The 19,626-nt window shown below is 43.8% G+C and overlaps 1 long non-coding RNA gene across 1 annotated transcript; it reads right to left on the minus strand.

Moving 5' to 3' along the window:
• Positions 1 to 4,284: 4,284 nt before the first annotated feature.
• Positions 4,285 to 12,642, minus strand: LOC114818194. Its single transcript, XR_003766015.1, has 2 exons — positions 12,529 to 12,642; positions 4,285 to 4,674 (listed from the first exon to the last, which is right to left on the minus strand). It is a non-coding gene; the product is annotated as an uncharacterized LOC114818194 (long non-coding RNA).
• Between the last annotated feature and the right edge of the window lie 6,984 nt (positions 12,643 to 19,626).

Here is a 19,626-nt window from a genome sequence, read left to right on the forward strand (position 1 = left end):
GAGATTTTTTTTAATGGAATTTGTTAAGCTCTTACTATGTGCCAGGCACTGAACTAAAGGCTAAGCTCAGTACAAGATAATCCTATTGGTCACAGTCTGGGTCCCACTTGGGGCTCACAGTCTTAATCCCCATTTTACAGATGAGGTAACTGAAGCTCAGAGACATTAAGCAATTTGCCCAAATTCACACAGTAAAGTGGCAGAGCCAGGATTAGATTCAATCCCTGTTCTCCCTCCTACTTAGACTGTGAGCCTCATGTGGGACAGGGACCGTGACTGACCTGAGTGACTTGTTTCTATCCCAGCACTTATAACGGTGGTTGACACAGAGTAAGTGCTTCACAAATACCATTGAAGAAAAATTTGGGTGATCATTTCAGCAATACTCCAGAGGCAGAGCGGGATTATTCTCTGAAGGCTCTAGGTTGCTAAGAAAATCATCCCAGAGTGAATGGCAAAAATACAGTTGCCAGAGTTTCGAGAAGCCTGTAATTACAATTATAATATTTGTTAAGCAGTTCCTATAGGCTAAGCACTGAGGTTAATATAAGTCTCTCACATGGGACGGAGTCCTGGTCTCGCATTTGATGGGCTCCCATTTTACCCCCTTTTAAAGATGAGGAAACTGAGGCCCAGAGGTGACTCGTCCAAGGTCACACAGCAGCCCAGTAACAGAGTTGGGTACAAGTAGGGTCTCCAATCTCCCAGTCTGGTGGTCTTCCCATCAGGCCACATTGACATTTGGATCCCCATCAGCCTGCTAGAGCAGAAAGGAGTGGTTAGGCCGCTAACTCGATCGCACTCGGTTAAGTAACGTCAGGCCTCTGGAGGTTCTTTGATACTAGATGCAATGAGGGGGTCTTGCAGCAAACCCACCGAGGAGGTTTCATGACCCCAATGGTGTTTTTTCAGAACATGGGTGCATTTTCATTTTAACCACAGCGACATCCGCCCCGCCAGTGTCAAGGCAGTTGCCGGAACATAATGCGCGGGGACTTTTGCTGGGTGCAGCTGGGCTCTTGCAGGCCCAAGTCATGGTGGGTGAAGGTCCTAGAGAGGCAAATTCATCAAACTGCACAAGCTGTCACAATCTCTCGCTTGGCACTTTGGCCCAAGATGGGGTCATGAGCCTCCCACCCACATTTAGGCCTCGTTCTATCAGATCTCTGGGAACACATCCAACTCCATTCCCCAGATCGTGCTGCAAAAATAGCCAGCTCTCCTTCATAGTCCAAGATGTTGGACTGCCTTCAGCGAGCGAGGCTTGGGCCGTGCTTATTGACGACGGGGATGGCTTCGGTAACGTCATCCTCATTCTCTCCCTCTGATTCAGACACACAAAAGGAGATAGCTGCTAGCAGGGAGAGAATAAGATACTGCCTCCTGATGGAGGTTCTAGACTAATCCTCTTAGCATTGAGCTGCTGTGTGGACATTTGCTCAGGACACACCTGATTAATATAACCAACTTGGAAGCACGAGAAGCAGCATGGTTCAGTGGAAAGAACAAGGGCCTTGGAGTCGGAGGCCCTGGGTTCCAATCCTGGCTCTGTTACTCGTCTGCTGTGTGACCTGCGGCAAGTCACTCCACTTCTCTGTACCTCACTTCCCTCACCTGTAAAATGGAGATTAAGACTGTGAGCCTCAAGTGGGACATGGAAAGTGTCCAATCCGACTAGTTTCTATCTACCCCTGTGCATAGTACGGTGCCTGGTGCATAGTAAATTCTCAACAGATACCATTTAAAAAAAAATCTTGCCTCAATGACCATTGCTCTCTTTGTTTTGAACCCAGCCAATAGGTAAGACTCGAAGATAATGATTCTGTCCACGATGGTAACGGCGAAAGGCCGGGAGCCGGAAGAAAAAGAAAGCAGGAGAACTGTAAAGCAGAAAAAGAAGGGCTCAAAAGCACGAATGAGAGTCAGAGGAGGAATAATTTAATGGAGATGCTTCTATCGTTGGTTCAATCAAGAACCTCCGAAAAAGCCACAGGGAGCCTGTTTGGGGAACAAAAGGAAGAAAGACCGGTTTGAAGAGGAGAAGAGCATGTAATCAATCTGTCATGTTTATACTTTCTGTTTTGTTGTTTTTTTCAAAGATCTCTATGTAAGCTTCTCCAGTAGCTGCCAACTGCACAAGGAGGCCCTGTGCTTTGGAGCCAGTTACAGAACCGATGGGCTAGAGGATTAAGAATGGTTAGAAATAGAACTGGATATCAAAAAAAGGGTATATGTGTGTGTATGTGTGTGTGTATGCACGTATACACTATTGTAAAACCCAGATGATGGCGTTTATTCTCACATCCTTACAGAGATGGAATCTTCAGTCAAAAAAACAAAAAAGACCGTAAGCTCTCTCTAGACCACAAACTCCCTCTAGACTGTAAGCTCGTCGTGGGGAGGGAATGTGTCTGTTTATTGTTACCGTATAATCTTCCAAGCGGTTAGTACAGTGCTTTGCACACAGATAAGTAAATAAATTATTTCTAAATAATAAATAAATAATAAATACGACTGAATGAATGAAAAATGGCGGATGGACATCAGCACCGCAGACGACTTGAGGACTGAGAAGGGGGGCAGAGAATTGATTAGAGTGATGGTGGTTTGCCCAGAGCAGAACTCCTTGCACTCTCTTTCCTTTGTCAGTCATACTCCTGATGGGGCACGGAGTTCAGCAAGTGAGTAGATAGATAGGCAGGCAAGCAGACAGGGGTACAACACAACTCCCCACAAGGTCTCTGTGGGCGGGATCCGTTTATGGCCGACGTGGTCACAGCGTAGAGCTGACGTCGAGCCAAAGCCCTATGACCCGATAGCTTGCTGAGGACATCGCCACGGCTGGTAGCCAGCTGAGATGGCCCGCCCTTTGGCTAGAAACTTGCAGCCCCGATAGCCAGACCCCAGCGGAGGTTTCTCTTCTTGTAGCGGCAACGTTCCCCACCGTCCCGTGGTGAGCTGTTGGTTAGACTTTAGCGGGTTAGGGGAGGGAGGGAGGGAGACAGTTCCGTTCAGGTCTGTGGCCCTGAGTTCCAGTCTGGCCTCCCCCTCCATTGCAGGATGGAAGGTTGGATTTGTATTGAGGATTATTCATGTCAAATAAATGAATCCACCCTTCTCAAGTAGCTCATTTGTTCACGGTGGATTACGAACCGAGGCCCTGAGAGGCAGCGTGGCCTACTGGAAAGAGCACGGGCCTGGGAGTCGGAGGACCTGGGTTCTAATCCCAGCTCTTCCACTTGTCTGCTGGGTGACCTCGGGCAAGTTATTTAGCTTCTCTGTGCCTCAGTTTCCTCATCTCTAATGTGGGGATTCAATACTTGTTCTTCCCTCCTATATAATAATAATAATTGTGGTATTTGTTACATGCTTACTTCATGTCAGACACTGTACTAAGCACTGGGGTAGATACAAGCTAATCAGATTGGACACAGTCCCTTTCCCACAAGGGGCTCACAGTCTCGATCTCCATTTTACAGTTGAGGTAACTGAGGCTCACAGAAGTGAAGGGACTTAGCCAAGGTCACACAGAAGACAAGTGGCAGAGCTGGGTTTAGAACTCAGGCCCTTCTGACTCCCAGGCCCGTGCTCTATCCACTAGGCCATACTGCTAGGCGAACTCCAAGTGGGACTGGTACTGTGTCCAACCTGTTTAACTTGTTCCTACCCTAGTGTTTGACACATAGTAAGCACTTAACAAGCCCCACATTTATTGTTATTAGTCTTTTGGGATGGGATTTAAATTCAAAGGTTTGATAATAGATGCTCAGGTTATACCTGAAACCTTCCTTAAACTTTCTCTGCCTCTTTCATTCCCTCCCTTCAGGATCTCACTTTGTTTGCAACCCAGACAGATGAGAAGTAGTGGCTCAGTGGAAAGAGCCTTGGCTTGGGAGTCAGAGGTCATGGTTTCTAATCCCGGCTCCACCACTTGTCAGCTGTGTGACCTGGGGCAAGTCACTCCACTTCTCTGTGCCTCACTTCCCTCATCTGTAAAATGGGGATTAAGACTGTGAGCCCCATGTAGGACGACCTGATCACCTTGTATCCCCCCAGAGCTTAGAACAGTGCTTGGCACATAGTAAGCGCTTACCAAAAGCCATCATTATTATTATAGGCAGTCCTTGAAGCAATATGTTAGAAGGTGCCATGCTCCCAGGAGCTACCCTCCATTGTGGGGTCATAGACTAGCAAAGCCTCTAACCTTTCATGTAGCTAAATAAAGAGCAAGTAGACACAATCCCTGCTCTCCAGCCTCTAAAATCAGCATTACCAGAGAGTCTGTTTTATATTTTCCTTTTATTCTCATTTGTTTCCTCTCACTCTGGACTCCTCTCACAGATGGAGACCCAATGTTATATTGCCTTCTGTTTGTCGGCATTTCCTCTTGATCTTACATCTTATTCTCTGTTGCTCAGTTTCTTTCATGTGGTTGAATTTTGTCCTCCACAGATTAGCAGCCACAGTTGAGTGGAGAATTGACATTTGTTAGCGACTTAAACCTAAGCCATCTTGAAAGGGAGGCTGTATGTGTCAGTACTGCCTCCCCTGCCCCCCCCAAACAATTAAGTAACCAGTTTAGCATATTTCTGGCTGGATCCTTTCAGACCGTGTGGTTGATTAGTTCATTAAAAGGTAGTGTGCAGAACATCTTCTTTTCTGGTCACTGTCAACCTGAAAAAATCCAATGCAAACTCATATGTAATTTTCTACTATCACGGTACTTATATTTTGATTTCCTACACTGAAATAAAACAATCATGACCGCCACTGTCTCCAGCTTCAAAGGTAAATTAACTCAGCACTATTTATTAGCATTTCCTTCAGTTTCACCTACGAACCCTATACTCGACATCAAATGGCAGGACAAAATTACCAACAAATAGGACCGGGAATAAAGCCAACCAGTCCACAAACCTTAATCAATCAATCAGTCATTCAATCCATCCAGCAATCAACAGTATTTATTAAGCACTGTAATAAGTACTTGGGTGAGTATAGCAGAAGCATGTTACACATTTCCTGCCCTTAAAAATCTTGCCAATCAATCATTTTTATCGAGGACTTACTGTGTGCAGAGCAAGTACTAAGCGCTTGGGAGGGTACAGTGCAACAGAGTTGATGGGCAGGGAACGTGTCCTGCCCTTAGTGAGCTTACAATCCAAAGGGGGAGACAGATATTAATATAAATGAATGTTATAGATGCATACATAAGTGCTGTGGGGCTGAGGGAAGGGTAATAAATGGGGAGCAAATCAGGGCAACGTAGAAAGGAGTGGGAGAAGAGGAAATGAGGCCTTAGTCAGGGAAGGCCTCTCAGAGGAGATGTGCCTTCAGTAAACCTTCGAAGGTGGGGACGGTCATTGTCTGTCAGATATGAAGGGGAGGATGTTGCAGACCAGAGGCAGGACGTGGGCAAGAGGTCGGTGGTGAGATGAATGGAATCGAGCTACAGTGAGGACAGTGATCTTTTAATCTAAAAGCTGTGGGAATGGGGTGGACAGATAAGCAAAATTATTTACAAATAGTGGAAGCAGGAAGAAATGAAATAAACAACACATACAAATGTGTCAGGATGAAACTGTAGAATGAATCATTGCATATATGCAGAAACAGAAATACAATATATCCAGATGTGACCCTCGATGGTTAACTTCTTGACGTAAGAATCAAGTTCACTAATCCTGTTGATTTCTCCTAAGCATGTAGTACAGTGCTCTGCACATAGTAAGCATTTAATACATTGATTGATGAGGGCTGAAGCTAATTCACAATCAGGTAATCAGTGCTATTTATTTCCCCTGGAGAGCATCTGAGGAGAATAGAGGCCAGCAGGACAAAGGGGGAAGTGGTCAGTTGGTGAGGTCATTGCACTGGAAAGGAGGATTAAATTATTTAAAGATTTAGTGAAGGAAAGTTTCAAACAAGAGGGTGTAGGGGAATGTACAGACCAGCCTTGCTGACTAAAATCAGGAGAGGAGATTGGTTCTACTTAAGTCTAAGCTGCATGAAGGTCAGAACACTAAGAGGTAAGTTTTGCATGGGACAAACCCATTGGCATCTTTCTGGGCAAAGGGATCTGTCTTTTGGAGCAAATTGTGTACAAGGAAGTGTCAGTTTTAGTGCTGGCTTTTCTGGACACACTCATCCTCTAAAGCTGTGGGCAGGGAATGTGTCTGTTATATTGTATTCCCCCCAAATACTTAGTATAGTGCCCTGCACATAGTAAGCACTCAAGAAATACAATTGTCTGGGTGAAGAGGCTTTCCTATCAGCAGTTCCATTATCAAAAACAAAGAATGGTTTTATAAATTACATATTTATATTAATGTTATCTCCTTCTCTATACTGTAAACTCATTGTGGGTGGGGAATATGTCTATTGATACTGTTGTTATTGTACTCACCCAAGTGCTTAATAATAATAATGGTATTTGTTAAGCATTTACTATGTGCCAAGCACTCTTCTAAGCATTGGAGAATCCCAGTACAGTGCTTTAACAAAAGTACTTAAATACCATTGACTTATATAAATTGTGTGTGTGTATAAATTTTTATATATGTACACAAATTAGTTTAGGAATGTCTGCTTTTGCCAAACTAGGAAACTTTTGTAGCAATTAAAGCAATACTGAGCTCCACTTTCCTTCCAACTCTGTGCCTCTGTTACCACATCTGTAAAATGGGGGTAAAGATTGGGAGCCCCTTGTGGGACATGGACTATGCCCAACCTGATTATCTTGTATCTACCCCAGAGCTTAGCTTAGTATAGTGCCTGGCACATAGTAAGTGCTTAATAAATACTATTAATAAAATGTTGCCAAAGTAGGTGGAGCCTGGGAAGAGTTTGCAGTCTTGTGCCAATTCTCGGGCCCATTCTCCATCTCCTCTCCCACCTCCTCTGCTCATCTCCTGGTGAAGTCTGCTAACCTCCTAGTTACTTCCCAGTTGGAGGAATGGCTTGTAGGTGGTGATTGATTTAAGCTCTACTTTAACCAAATTTGTTCTTTTAGGTCTAACTCACACTCCTGAGTGCTTCACTGTAGTTATAGTAGACCTCTTGGTCAGCCAAAAAATAAAAACAAAATGTCCTTTCAGTGAAAATATTTTCTGGACTTTATATTGCTTTTGGAAAAAGAAACCATTGTTTTGAAATCAATCAGTGATATTTATTAAGCACTTACTATGTGTGGAGCACTGAGCTAAGCACTTGGGAGAGTACAATGCAACAGAATTATTCATTCATGTATTGAGTGCTTACTGTGTGCAGAACACCCTATTAAGGGCTTGGGAGAGTATAATAAAGCAATTAACAGACACATTCCCAGCCCATAAGGAGCTTCAGATATATTCCCTGCCCAGAAGGAGTTGCAGACCAGAGGGGAAAACATACATTAATATGTCTGAAATTCTTTTCACGTGACACCCAGCATGGGACACAGATTTGGTCCAAAATGTGATTTCCATTTGGAATAATGGGCTTGTAGCACCATCAACAATGTGTATTCAGCACACACTGTGTGCAGGGCACTGAATGAGGAGCCTTTACTTCAGAGGTGAAGATTTCCATCCACAATAGCTTGTAGAATAGGTTGCTGGTGCTACCTTTCTAATTTATTGATGGTGTATCTGCTCATCAGTTATAACGTTAGCTTCAAGAACAAAAAGTCCCACGCAGGTGTAAATGCTGCGAGTGTCAGATTATATTTCCATCTCTAAAGTTTACAGCTGGTGGCTGCTAATTTTAGATTTACTATTCCACAGTTGACCTACTCACTGTGTTTTTTGGCAACTGTTCCTTTTTTTTTTTTTTTTTAAATTGTACCTGGGGTTGTCGACGCCATAAAGTCAATTTTCTGAATGAATTGAAACTGGGGATACTCCCTATAACTAACCCAGAAAAATAAAACTAAATTGGCTCTGATTTTCATGGACAGGTGCCTTTCTAACTTAGTTAATTAAGCCCATTTTAAAAATAATTGTTCAAAGTAGATTTGTCTCGGATAACTGGTTGCTTTCAGTTTTGCTTCTTTCACAAGACTTTAGAGAAAGAGAAAGATTTCCAGCAATCCCTTTGCTTAGGCCACTAAAAGCCTCTCTCCCATTCTTTTCTATCTATCCTCTGAAGAAGAAGTGGAATTGGAGCTAGGGTCTTGAAAGCCAAGCACTTAGTACAGTACTCTGCACACTGTATGCACTCAAATATAACTGTAAATTAGACCGTAAGCTCCTCCTCCTGAACTATAACCTCATTATGGTCAGGGAGTGTGACTGATTCTGTTGTGTTGTACTCTTCCAAGCACTTAGTACAGGGCTCTGCACGTAGTAATCGTTCAGTAAATACCACTGATTGAACTGTTCAACTAGTCCCTCAGACTGAACAATGGGTCAAATATCCTCTGGACAGAGCAATGGTGGAGCAGATTTCAGAAATACCATCTCTGCTGGAGCAGAGTGCATCATGAAGCTGGGTTCTGTGTGACCAGATTGCCATGTGACTGTGATTTACAGGACTTTAGAGGGGCTTCTTGAAGGTCAGAGCACTAGCTAAGGGCCAATGGTGAAGTTCTGCTCTTGCTTGGAATGGAGGATGATCAGAAGAAGTCTTTAGGACAATTTCTCGAAAGCTTGGGAGGCTGTGACCATTCATTAATAATAATTGTAGCATTTAAGTGCATACCGTATGCCAAGCACTGAGGGAAACACAGCCCCTGTCCCAAAGTAAGGGTTTGCAGTCTAAGCTTGAGGGAAAACAGTTTTTTTTTCCAGAGGAGGAAACTGAGGCACAGAGAAGTGAAGCAACTTGTCCAAGCTCAACCAACAGGCAAGTGGCGGACCCAGGAATGGAATCCAGGTCTTCTGATTCCCAGGCTCTTCCCACTAGGCTTCTCTGCTTCCCATTTTATCTTTTGCCATGTCCCCAAAAGATAGGGAGAAGCGGATATTATCACTTTCATTTTACAGATGGGGAAACCGAGGGACAGGAAGGTTACGAGACTTACCGAGGCCATTAATCAAGCATTAAGTTAGGGTTATTAGACTTGGGGAATCTAAAAGCCACTGACATAAGGGGGCATTATTCTTTTATTTTTGAGATGGAAGGGAGCTATACTTCTTAGAAAGGAAGTCAATGTGGTTGAGGAGCAGTGTGGCCTGGAGGATAGAGGCAGTCAGAAGGAACAGGATTCTCATATTCCCCCGCTTGTCTGCTGGGTGACTTTGGGGAAGTCATTTAACTTCTCTGTGCCTCAGTTACCTCATTAATAAAATGGGTTAAGATTGTAAGCCCTCTGTGGGACAGGGACTGTGTCCAACCTGATTAGCTTGTATCTCACCTAGCACTTAGTACAGTGCCTGACACACTGCTTAACAAATATAAAAAGGTATGGTTCTATGAAGGAAAAATGGCTTTATGGACCGAGGTTTTTCTATCTGGTTAATTCCTCCATGCACAACTTATCACCTACTCTCTTGAGGTTCCTTCAAGAAAATGCAGCTTTAATGCTTTAAACCGGTGGAATATGATCAAAGAAGGTCATTTGAGAACTATCATTTCTTCAGTCAATCAGCCTGGGAGTCAGAATGACTTGGATTCTAATCCTGGCTCTGCTACTTGTCTGCTGGGTGACCTTGGGCAAATCATTTAACTTTTCTGGGCCTCAGTTACCTCATCTGTAAAATGGGGATTAAGACTTTGAGCCCCACGTGGGACACGGACTGTGTCCAAACTGATTAGTTTGTATCTATCCCAGTTCTTAGTACAGGGCATAGAGGGCATTTTAACAAATACCATAAAAAAGATGACCATATTCTGAACTCATCCCCTTTCACAATGAGGGCTAGTAAGAAAATCCTTCCTGATTTCAACCTCTGTGGATTGGGAAGTCGGTCAGTCATATTTATTGAGTGCTTACTGTGTGCAGAGCACACTTGGGAGACCTCAAACCAAACAAAAAGCCCTAACTTGTGAGAAGACTTCCCATAATGAAGTCCTTCATTCTGCTTGCTAACAAGAGAAAACTTAGAATGTGAAATTCTACTCAAAGCTTGTATCTTACCCCACACTGTAGGTATTACAAGCCTATTACAGTTCTTTAAACCAAGGGGAATTAAAAAAGAAGTGAAACTCATAAAACTTTCATCTTATCTGGTTTAGTAAGGTTCAGGAGAAACCCTAGTTAAAACTGGAATTCATGGAAGCTGAACCTAATTGCAATAAGTAAGATTTTCCAAAATTAAGTCTCTGGTCATAGGTCTCCATGTTAAAGGGGGAAAACACAGAATGTGAAATTCTACTCAAAGCTTTATCAGCTCTCTCCCTCCTATCATGTGTTTTGCTGTCGAGTCGTCTCCGACCCATAGCGATGCCATGGACACATCTCTCCCAGAACGCCCCACTTCCATCTGCAAGTATTCCGGTCACGTATCCAAAGAGGTTTTTTTTGGTCAAAATACGGAAGTGGTTTACCATCGCCTCCTTCCGCACAGTAAACTTGCGTCTCCACCCTCTACTCTCTCCCATGAGGCTGCTGCCCAGCACAGGTGAGTTTTGACTTATAGCAGATTTGCCTTCCACTCGCCAGCCACTGCCCAAGCTAGGAATGGATTGGGTAGGCCTCTGCTTGACTCTCCCTCCTGTAGTTGACACTGGTAGAGGACTGGAAACTTTCCAGGTGAGACCCTGAGAGGCCCTGATTTTCTACTACAACTTAGCCTGTGCACTTTGCTCCTCTACCCACCTGCTTACTGTATCTCTATCTCGATCAACTCACCGCAAACCCTTTGCTTACGTCCTTCCTCTGGCCTGAAACTCCCTCCCCCCTCATAGATGACAAGCCACCATTCTCCCCACCTACAAACCCTTATTAAAATCACACCTCCTCCAAGAAGCCTTCCTGGATTAAGTAACCTCTTTTGCATCTTCTAGGCACTTGGATCTTCCCCCTTTAAGCACTTGATATGCACCCTGTCCTCAGCCCCACAGCACTTTTAAGTTCATATCCATGATTTGTTTTAATGTCTATCTCCCCCTCTAGACTGTAAGCTCCTTTAGTGGGCCGGGACCATGTCTACTGCCTCTGTACTATACTCACCCAAGTGCTTGGTACAGTGCTCTGCACCCACTAAACTCTCAATAAATGTCATTGATTGACCCTGCTTTGTGTGTAAAGTGAAGTCCAGTGATCCAGGAGACAAGTTTCTATCCTGGTTATGGTTCAATGGCAAGCAGCTTGTCAACGTGCAAGTTTCCATTCCTTGTGCAGCTACGAAGCACAGACTTCAATTGTAACCAGGGGACAAAGTAGACTTTGGAATTCATTTTAGAAGGGGAACCTAGGTTGCAGTACAAGGGGTTCTATAATGATGTAACAATTACAATCCTATTACAGGGTATTACAAGGTGAAAAGTCTGGTCCAGCTAGACTTTTTATTTTCTTCTGGTATGTGCTGAACTCTTAAAATATGCCAGAAGTTGTAATAAGCTCAGGGATGGATACAAGCTAATCAGATTAGGCACAGTCCCTGTCCCACATGGTGTTCACAGGCTGAGTAGGAGGGAGTAGGATTTAATCCCCATCTTGCAGATAACGTAACTGAGGTTCAGAAAAGTTAAATGACTTGTCCAAGATCATATAGCAGTGTCCAAGGTCATACAGTGGGAGAGCTGGAATGGAATTAGAACTCAGGTCCTCCAACTCCCAGACCCACGCCCTTTCCGCTAGGCCACGTTACTTCCCGGCTTGAGCTTCAGTGCATCAAACCCGTCTTTCAATTAGTGGAATTCATTGAGCGCTTACTCATTCAATAGTATTTATTGAGCGCTTACTATGTGCAGAGCACTGTACTAAGCGCTTGGGATGAACAAGTCGGCAACAGATAGAGACAGTCCCTGCCGTTTGACGGGCTTACAGTCTAATCGGGGGAGACGGACAGACAAGAACAATGGCACTAAACAGCGTCAAGGGGAAGAACATCTCGTAAAAACAATGGCAACTAAATAGAATCAAGGCGATGTACAATTCATTAACAAAATAAATAGGGTAACGAAAATATATACAGTTGAGCGGACGGGTACAGTGCTGTGGGGATGGGAAGGGAGAGGTGGAGGAGCAGAGGGAAAAGGGGAAAATGAGGCTTTAGCTGAGGAGAGGTAAAGGGGGGATGGCAGAGGGAGTAGAGGGGGAAGAGGAGCTCAGTCTGGGAAGGCCTCTTGGAGGAGGTGATTTTTAAGTAAGGTAATTAAGTGCTTGGGAGAGCAACAGAGTGGGTAGACACGTTCCCTGCCTACAGAGAGTTTAGGGTTTAGAGCCTGCTGTGGTTTTCAGCCCCTGCTCATTGCTCTGAGGAACAGCCATGTGAGGGCGTCTCAGACCCATCAGAGGTACAGACTGAGATCTTGCCTGCTTCCTGCTGCTGTTATGATTATTAATATACAAGTTGATTCTTTAGGACTTTTCTCACAAGAACAGTCCCGGGCCGTTTCTGGCTTCACAACAGGGTAGTCCCTAAGCCCACCTCCTACTCCCACCTTAATTCCGATAGTTGACTCAAGTTTTCCCTTTCGGTCCAGGCTGGGGGTGAGCCCCGGGATTTCCTCTCTCGCTGTGTGGGGACGGGGGGGTACCGCTGTCCGTCCCGCCTCCTTCCATTCCTCTGGCAGGGGTGATACCAAAGGGAGAGCTTTTTTGGTTTGTCTTTTTTTTTTTTAATGGAATTAAGCACTTATGACGTGTCAAACACTAGTCTAAGTACTGGGGTAGATTCAAGTCACCTAGGTCGGACAGAGTCTCTGTCCTGCATGGGGCTCCTAGTTAAGTTGAGGGGAGAACAGGTAACGAATCCCCATTTTACAGTTTTGGGAACTGAGGCATAGAGAAGTTGTCTTGTGAGGGAGATCCCTTCTGGGGGCCTGAGGTGGAAGACTTCTGAAGTCTCAGTTTCCTGAGGTAACTGGGAGGACTCTGAGGTTCTGTCCTACTCATCTTGCCATCAAATAAAATGGCTCTGGCGGCTTGGGAAGGCAATGTGGCAGGTGGGACTAGCACAGTTTTGGGAGTCACTTCACTGCTCTTAGTGGCCCCAGTTGGAGGCAAGGCACAGCTAAGGAATCCCTGGGAGATGGGTGAGTAGTCAGCCTTGGGGCTGAATGGAGATTGGCTTCATCCTCCCCCTCCACCTTCTTATCATACCATCCAGGGCCTCAGCTCCTGATGTGCCTTGCATGAGTCGGGTGTGGGGTTTTAATGCTGCAGTTATACCCTTCTCAGCGTCTGCCTTTAAATGGCTGAACCAAACCTGAATCTCTTGCTGCCTGACCACATGCTACCCAGAACGCCTGCTTCCCACATAATGGGGACCATGGGGAATTTAAAATGCAGAACATGCAGCCTCTGCCAATTTTAGGAGGCCCATAGGGGTCCTCTCCCCTCCTTCTCCTCCACTCCTAGTGCTATTTGCTAAGTGCTTATTATATGCCAGGCACTGTAGTAAGTGCAGGGAGCTACCACAAGCTACAACAAGCTAATCATGTTGAACAAAGTCCCTGTCGTTGTCACTCTTAATCTCCATTTTACAGATGAGGTAACTAAGGCCCAGAGATATGAAGTGACTTCCCTGAGGTCACACAGCAGTCAAATGGCAGAGCTGGGATTAAAACCCAGGTCCTTCTGACTCCCAGACTTGGGCTCTTTACACCTGGCCTCTTTACACTTGGCCTCTTTATCAATGGACTTGTTGGGCTCTGTTCTTTTATGATGTTTTGTATTTATATCTATTATTTCATCTTTCTTACTGTCAGTGGCCAAATCTACCCTACGCTGTTTTTAGATGATGAACCCCTGGCCCTAATTCTTACCTGGGTATTTTTTCCCAGAGTTTAGTACAGCGCACTGCCCTCAGTAAGTACTTAGTAAATACTATTACTAATATGTTTGGGTTGGATCATCCAACTTGGAGTCACCCAGAAAGATTCATAATGCGGCAACAGAGAAAGCCAGGCTTGGGTTCAGAGCCAAAGATCTGCAAATCTTCCTTGCTTCAATTTAGGAGAAAGCAGTCAGAAGGACCTGGGTTCTAATTCTGGCTCCGTCACACGTCTGTTACGTGACCTTGGGTAAGTCACTTAACTTCTCTGTGCTTCGATTATCTTGCCTGTAAAACGGGGATTAAGAGTGTGAGTCCCGTGTGGAATAGGGACTGTGTCCAACCTGATCAACTTCTATCTTCCCCAGTGCTTAGAATAGTGCTTGGCATATAATAAGCACATAAGAAATGCCATAATTGTTATTATTAACTGCAAATGAACTTAAAGACAAGCAAGAACTTTTCCTCCTTGATTTTGACCTATTTTGGCTTAAGTTTGTGCCATTCACCTCCTATTCCAGCCATAGCTTCAGAAAGGGGACCTCAAGGGAATATTTTGATGAGGTTTTACAGTTTGTTGGTTTGTAGCTATTAGGATCTGGGAATGATAGGGATTGGAAAATAGTCCCATTTAATATTTGTGTGACAATGACAGTGGGCTTTTTGGTGTTTTTTTAATAGACGCTTAGCATTTCTGGGCTGCATTGAATGATTTTTGTGTTTTGATGTCTTTGATCCAACCGTCTGAGTGGAGTTTGTTTCTGTTTCTCGATCTAAATTTATGCGGTTTTATGCTTCATGCACTGAATTTGGGGAGCAGAACCCCTGAAGATCATTTGGGGAAAGAGCAGAGTATGTAAGATTTTGCCATTATGATGTCTTTGAAGCAAAATATCATGCTGAGTTGTTCACATGAATAACAAAAGGAGTGAAGGGTGTGGGGGGAAAAAGGCAAATTTGGAACCTTGGCCATGTCAAAATATATGTAAACAGGAAAGTCTTCTTGAGTTCTGTTTTTTCTATTCATTCGTATTTCAATCGTATTTATTGAGCACTTACTGTGTACAGAGCACTGTACTAAGCGCTTGGAAAGTACAATTGGGCAACAGATAGAGACAATCCCTACCCAACAACGGGCTCACAGTCTAGAAGGGGGAGACAGACAACAAATAAGAGGCTGTGAAATATACAAAGGTTATAATTAAATGCATCTAAACCCTATGTATTGGCATGTTCATTATGAGATTTGGAAGTTGCTAATTTTTATGTTGAAGCTGCTCTGAAAGAGGCTGAAAAACATGCAGCTCTTTCCTTGCACCTTCTAGATACTCTGTATTTCTGTATAATTTGAGATCCTTGGTCAGCAACAGGCAGAGTAGTAATTCTCAGGTGTGGTAAAAGGGGAATTAGCAAACTGACACAATTAGGGACTTTATTGGGCTTGACAATTAACATAAGTCTTCCCATAATTGGAATCTAGTTTCAGCACATAGTACAATGAGCAGCGTGGCCTAATGGAAAAAAGTACAGGCCTGGGAGTTAGAAAACTTGGGTTCCCAGTTCTGTCCCTTGTCTGCTATGTGACCTTGAGCAGGTCACTTAACTTCTCTGTGCCTCAGTTACCTCATGTGTAAAATGGGACTGACTGGAAGCCCCATGCAGGGCATGGACTGTGTCCAATCTGATTAGCTTATATCTATCCCACTCTTGGTATGATGCCTGGCATGTACTAGATGCTTAAAAAATACCATTAAAAAAAAAAAGTAGTGGAACTGTGGACTGAGATACGTTCGCTTCTTTATTTGTTCTTCTGACAGAAGTTTACAGAGTTTTCATCGGGTACTAGCGTGAGGTTTGCCTTGTTGGTTTGTCTTGCTCAAACAGGAAAGAAAGAGGGTCTTCTACTTGCATAATATTCATGCATTTTATTTTGCTGTGTGTCATCTTACAAGTGAGTTATTTAAAAATTTTGCATAAGCAGGGCCTTCCAAGGGAGGTTGGCAAACACCTTTTTTCAATGAAAAAGTATGCATGTTAGTTTGTGTGACTATACATGTACATAGAAAGGCTTCATATTTTCAGAGTGAGCCTTTAGTGAGTGAACTCTTGCTTTGCTGCTTAAGTGAAATCTGGCCCAAACTTCTCTGGGCATTTTCAGAATGGCTCTTGGTTGCCTTTGTTTCCTGTGTCTCGTTGCACAGTGTGTAGCTCCGTAGCTGAGGGACAAGACCTCGAAGGGGTTAACAAAATCTTCATGTTTGTCGCTCACCCACCCATCAGAATCAAACCATAGACCAGCCCCAGTGGCGGAGTAAACATGGCGAGCATTCTCCATTTTTCAAGGAAAGCCCTTCCTCTTGATTCATTGATTCAATCATATTTATTGAGCGCTTACTGTGTGCACAGCACTATACTGAGCCCTTGGGAAAGTACAACCCAACAATAAACAGTGACATTTCCTGCCCACAGCAAGCTTCCTTTCTAGACTAAGTATTTAATCAATAAATCCATCAATCAGTGGTATTTGTTGAGAGCTTACTGTGTGCAGAGCACTATACTAAGTGCTCGGGAGAGTACAATACAACAGAGTTGTCACTTAAAATCCATCAATGACTTGGCTTTTAGGTGGTTTGCCTTTACCTTACTAATCCATAAAAAATTCAGTGGTACTGGGAGCAGGTGTTACCCCTGGAGTTTGCAAATGCTCTCTCCTCTTAGGATCTGAGAGCTTGAAAAAACTCATATTTAAGGAAAATATCAAGCAAATAACATGACACTAGATGCTTAAGCCAGAGCAGCATGGTGTAGTGGATAGAGCATGGATCTGGGAGTCAGAAGGTCATGGATTCTAATCCCAGCTCCTCCACTTGTCTGCTGTGTGAGCTTGGTCAAGTCACTTCACTTCTTTGGGCCTCAAGTTACCTCATCTGTAAAATGGAGATTGAGACAGTCCCGGATGGGACAGGGGCTGTGTCCAAATTCATTAGTTTGTATCTACCCCAGTGCTTATCTCGGTGCCTGGAGCATAGTAAGTGCTTAACAAATATCATCATTATTATTACTAAAACTCTCATTTCCAACATCACTACTGCTATTAAGAACATCTGTAGGGATTCATCTTTGCAAAGTGCTTTCTAATTTCTTATTTTTCCTCACTGAGTCACGGACAAGTGGTTTTTCTATTTAAGCCTGGAGTGAACAAGCAAAGATGGTAACCTCAGATTGATTGATTGTCGCTTCCGCTCAAACAGTCAAACTTAAAACACTTACCCCGCGATGCTTTTCCCGGTTAAGGAGGCCTTAATCTTTTCCACCGCTAACCATCTCCACTGTTACTTTGTGTGCATTTAAGCACAATTGTATTTATTACAGGGATATGTGATTGTCAGTTGTTATGTCTTTTCCACACGGGAGCTTGTGAGGTCCTTGAGACGAGGTCTTGCTTTCCCCTTACTTTGTAGTGGCTGGACAAGTGCAAAGCATGCTGTGGTGCTCAGTAAATGGTGGTGGTGGTAATAGCAGGAGTAGCAGGCAGTAAGTAGTGGTGGAACCAGTATTTATTCATTCAATAGTATTTATTGAGCGCTTACTATGTGCAGAACACTGCATTAAGTGCTTGGAATGTGTCAATTCGGCAACATATAGAGACCATCCCTGCCCAATGATGGGCTCACAGTCTAAATGGGGGAGAGACAGCAAAGCAAAAAAGAACTAAACAAAACAAGACATCATCAAGATAAATAGAATCAAGGAGATGTACACCTCATCAACAAAATAAATAGGGTAATAAATAATATATAAATGAGCACAGTGCTGAGGGGAAGGGGGAAGAGCAGAGGGTGGGGGGGGAAGGGAAGGGGGAGCAGAGGGAAAGGGAGCTCAGTCTGGGAGGGCCTCCTGGAGGAGGTGAGCTCTCAGTGCTCATGAACTGGTGGTGGTGGTAGTAACGGTCAGTAGTAGAAGCAGCGATAGTAATCATATTAGAATTATCAGTGGTTACAGAATTCATTCTTTCAATCATATTTATCAAATGCTTACTGTGTGCAAAAGCTCACTGTGGGCAGGGAATGTCTGCTAATTTTGTTGTACGCTCCCAAGAGCTCAGTGCCGTGTTCTGCACACAGGTGTCCAATAAATATCACTGATTGATTCCAGAAAATAGGCCCTGTGACGTTATGCTGAGGGGCTGGGGTAACCTGTATGACATCTCCTTGCCAAGGATCAGCCCCAGATGTTGGCGGTCCCCCAAAAGGAGTTGTATTAGAAGTAGCAGGAGTAAGAGTAGTTATAGAATTTATTCTTTCAATTGTACTTATTGAACGTTTACTGTGTGCAAAGCACTGTACTAAGCTCTTGGGAAGTAAAATTAGGCAACAGAGACGATCCCTGCCCAAAACAGGTTCACAGTCTAGAACCCAATCCCCATTGTATTACACTAAGGTCGTGGGAAGCACAGAATAAAAAAGGGATATTTTTCCTGCCCACAAGGAGCCTACACTCTAGCAGGAGAGACACACATACAAATATTTATAATTAGGTCAAAATAAAATACATTAGCAGGCATATGTACCTTAATACCGATATTCAGTTGACGGTAGGATTGGAATGAAAATTTGCATCCAAATGTCAGTATGTTTCTCTGTTGAATTCTTCAGCCTCTAAGGTGCATTCTTTACCACAATCAGTGCCCATCCATCTCTTGCACAGAAAGGGTGGTGAGAGTGTGGATGGTAGCCTTCACTCCCTATAATGATCAACTTATGAGAAGTAGCATGGTCTAGTAGATAGAACATGGGCTGGAGGTCTTGAGGACCAGGGTTCTAATCCTGCCTTCGCCTCTTCTCTGCTGGGTGACCTCGGGCAAATCACTGCACTTCTCTGCGCCTCAGTTCCTTCGGTTGTAAAATGGGGATCAAGACTTTGAGCCCCAGGTGGGACGTGGACTGTGTTGAACCTGACTTGCTTGCCTCAACTCCAGCACTTCATACAGTGCTCGGCACATAGAAAGCGCTAAATGACTACCATAAAAAAAAGAAAAAAATCACGAGCCTGACAGACCAAGCAGAGAAGTAGCAAAAGCAACAAGAACTTTGAATTTGAAAGGCAACTTTAAGGGGGTGCGATGCCTCAGAAGATGTTTTGGTTGCTTGGTGATAATTCTTTAGTCAATCAATGGTGTTTATCAAGTGCTTATATGGTGCAGAGCACTGAACTAAACTCTTAGGAGAGTACAGTACAGTTGGCAGAAATAATCCCTGCCCTCAAGGAGTTTGTAGTCTATCAGGAGAGATAGGTATACATTAAAGGTTAGGGAAGCAACAGAGTATAAGGAAAGATTCCTAAATAAGGGAGGGAGGGAAAATCTTGGGTTCTATTTTTTTTTCTGGTTTCTGTTCATTTAGAACTGTGCTCTAGGGAATTTCAGTAGAACACCAGAGCACTGATCAATTCACAGCTTCCTCCATTTTGTGATACGAGGTCAGTTTAGGAGGAAATTGGACTGCTGTATGATAATGAGGCTCAGAAATCAGAAAAAGGATAATCTTTGCCCAAAAAAGACTTGACATTTCAGAAAAGAACAATGTTTTTAACCTGTGTAGACCCCCAAATGGAACATCTTCCCCCTAAGCATAAAACCCCCCAAAGCCCACGTCAAAATTCACAGTTTCACTTTTAGCAAGCACCTTGTGTTTTCCTGTGGAAAACAACAGCGACTATACTGGCACCTACATTGGTGAATCCCACAGATAGAAAATCATTCAAT

The sequence above is a fragment of the Ornithorhynchus anatinus genome, chromosome 18 (genome assembly GCF_004115215.2).
Source record: "Ornithorhynchus anatinus isolate Pmale09 chromosome 18, mOrnAna1.pri.v4, whole genome shotgun sequence".
In the NCBI taxonomy this organism is placed as follows: Eukaryota; Metazoa; Chordata; class Mammalia; order Monotremata; family Ornithorhynchidae; genus Ornithorhynchus; species Ornithorhynchus anatinus.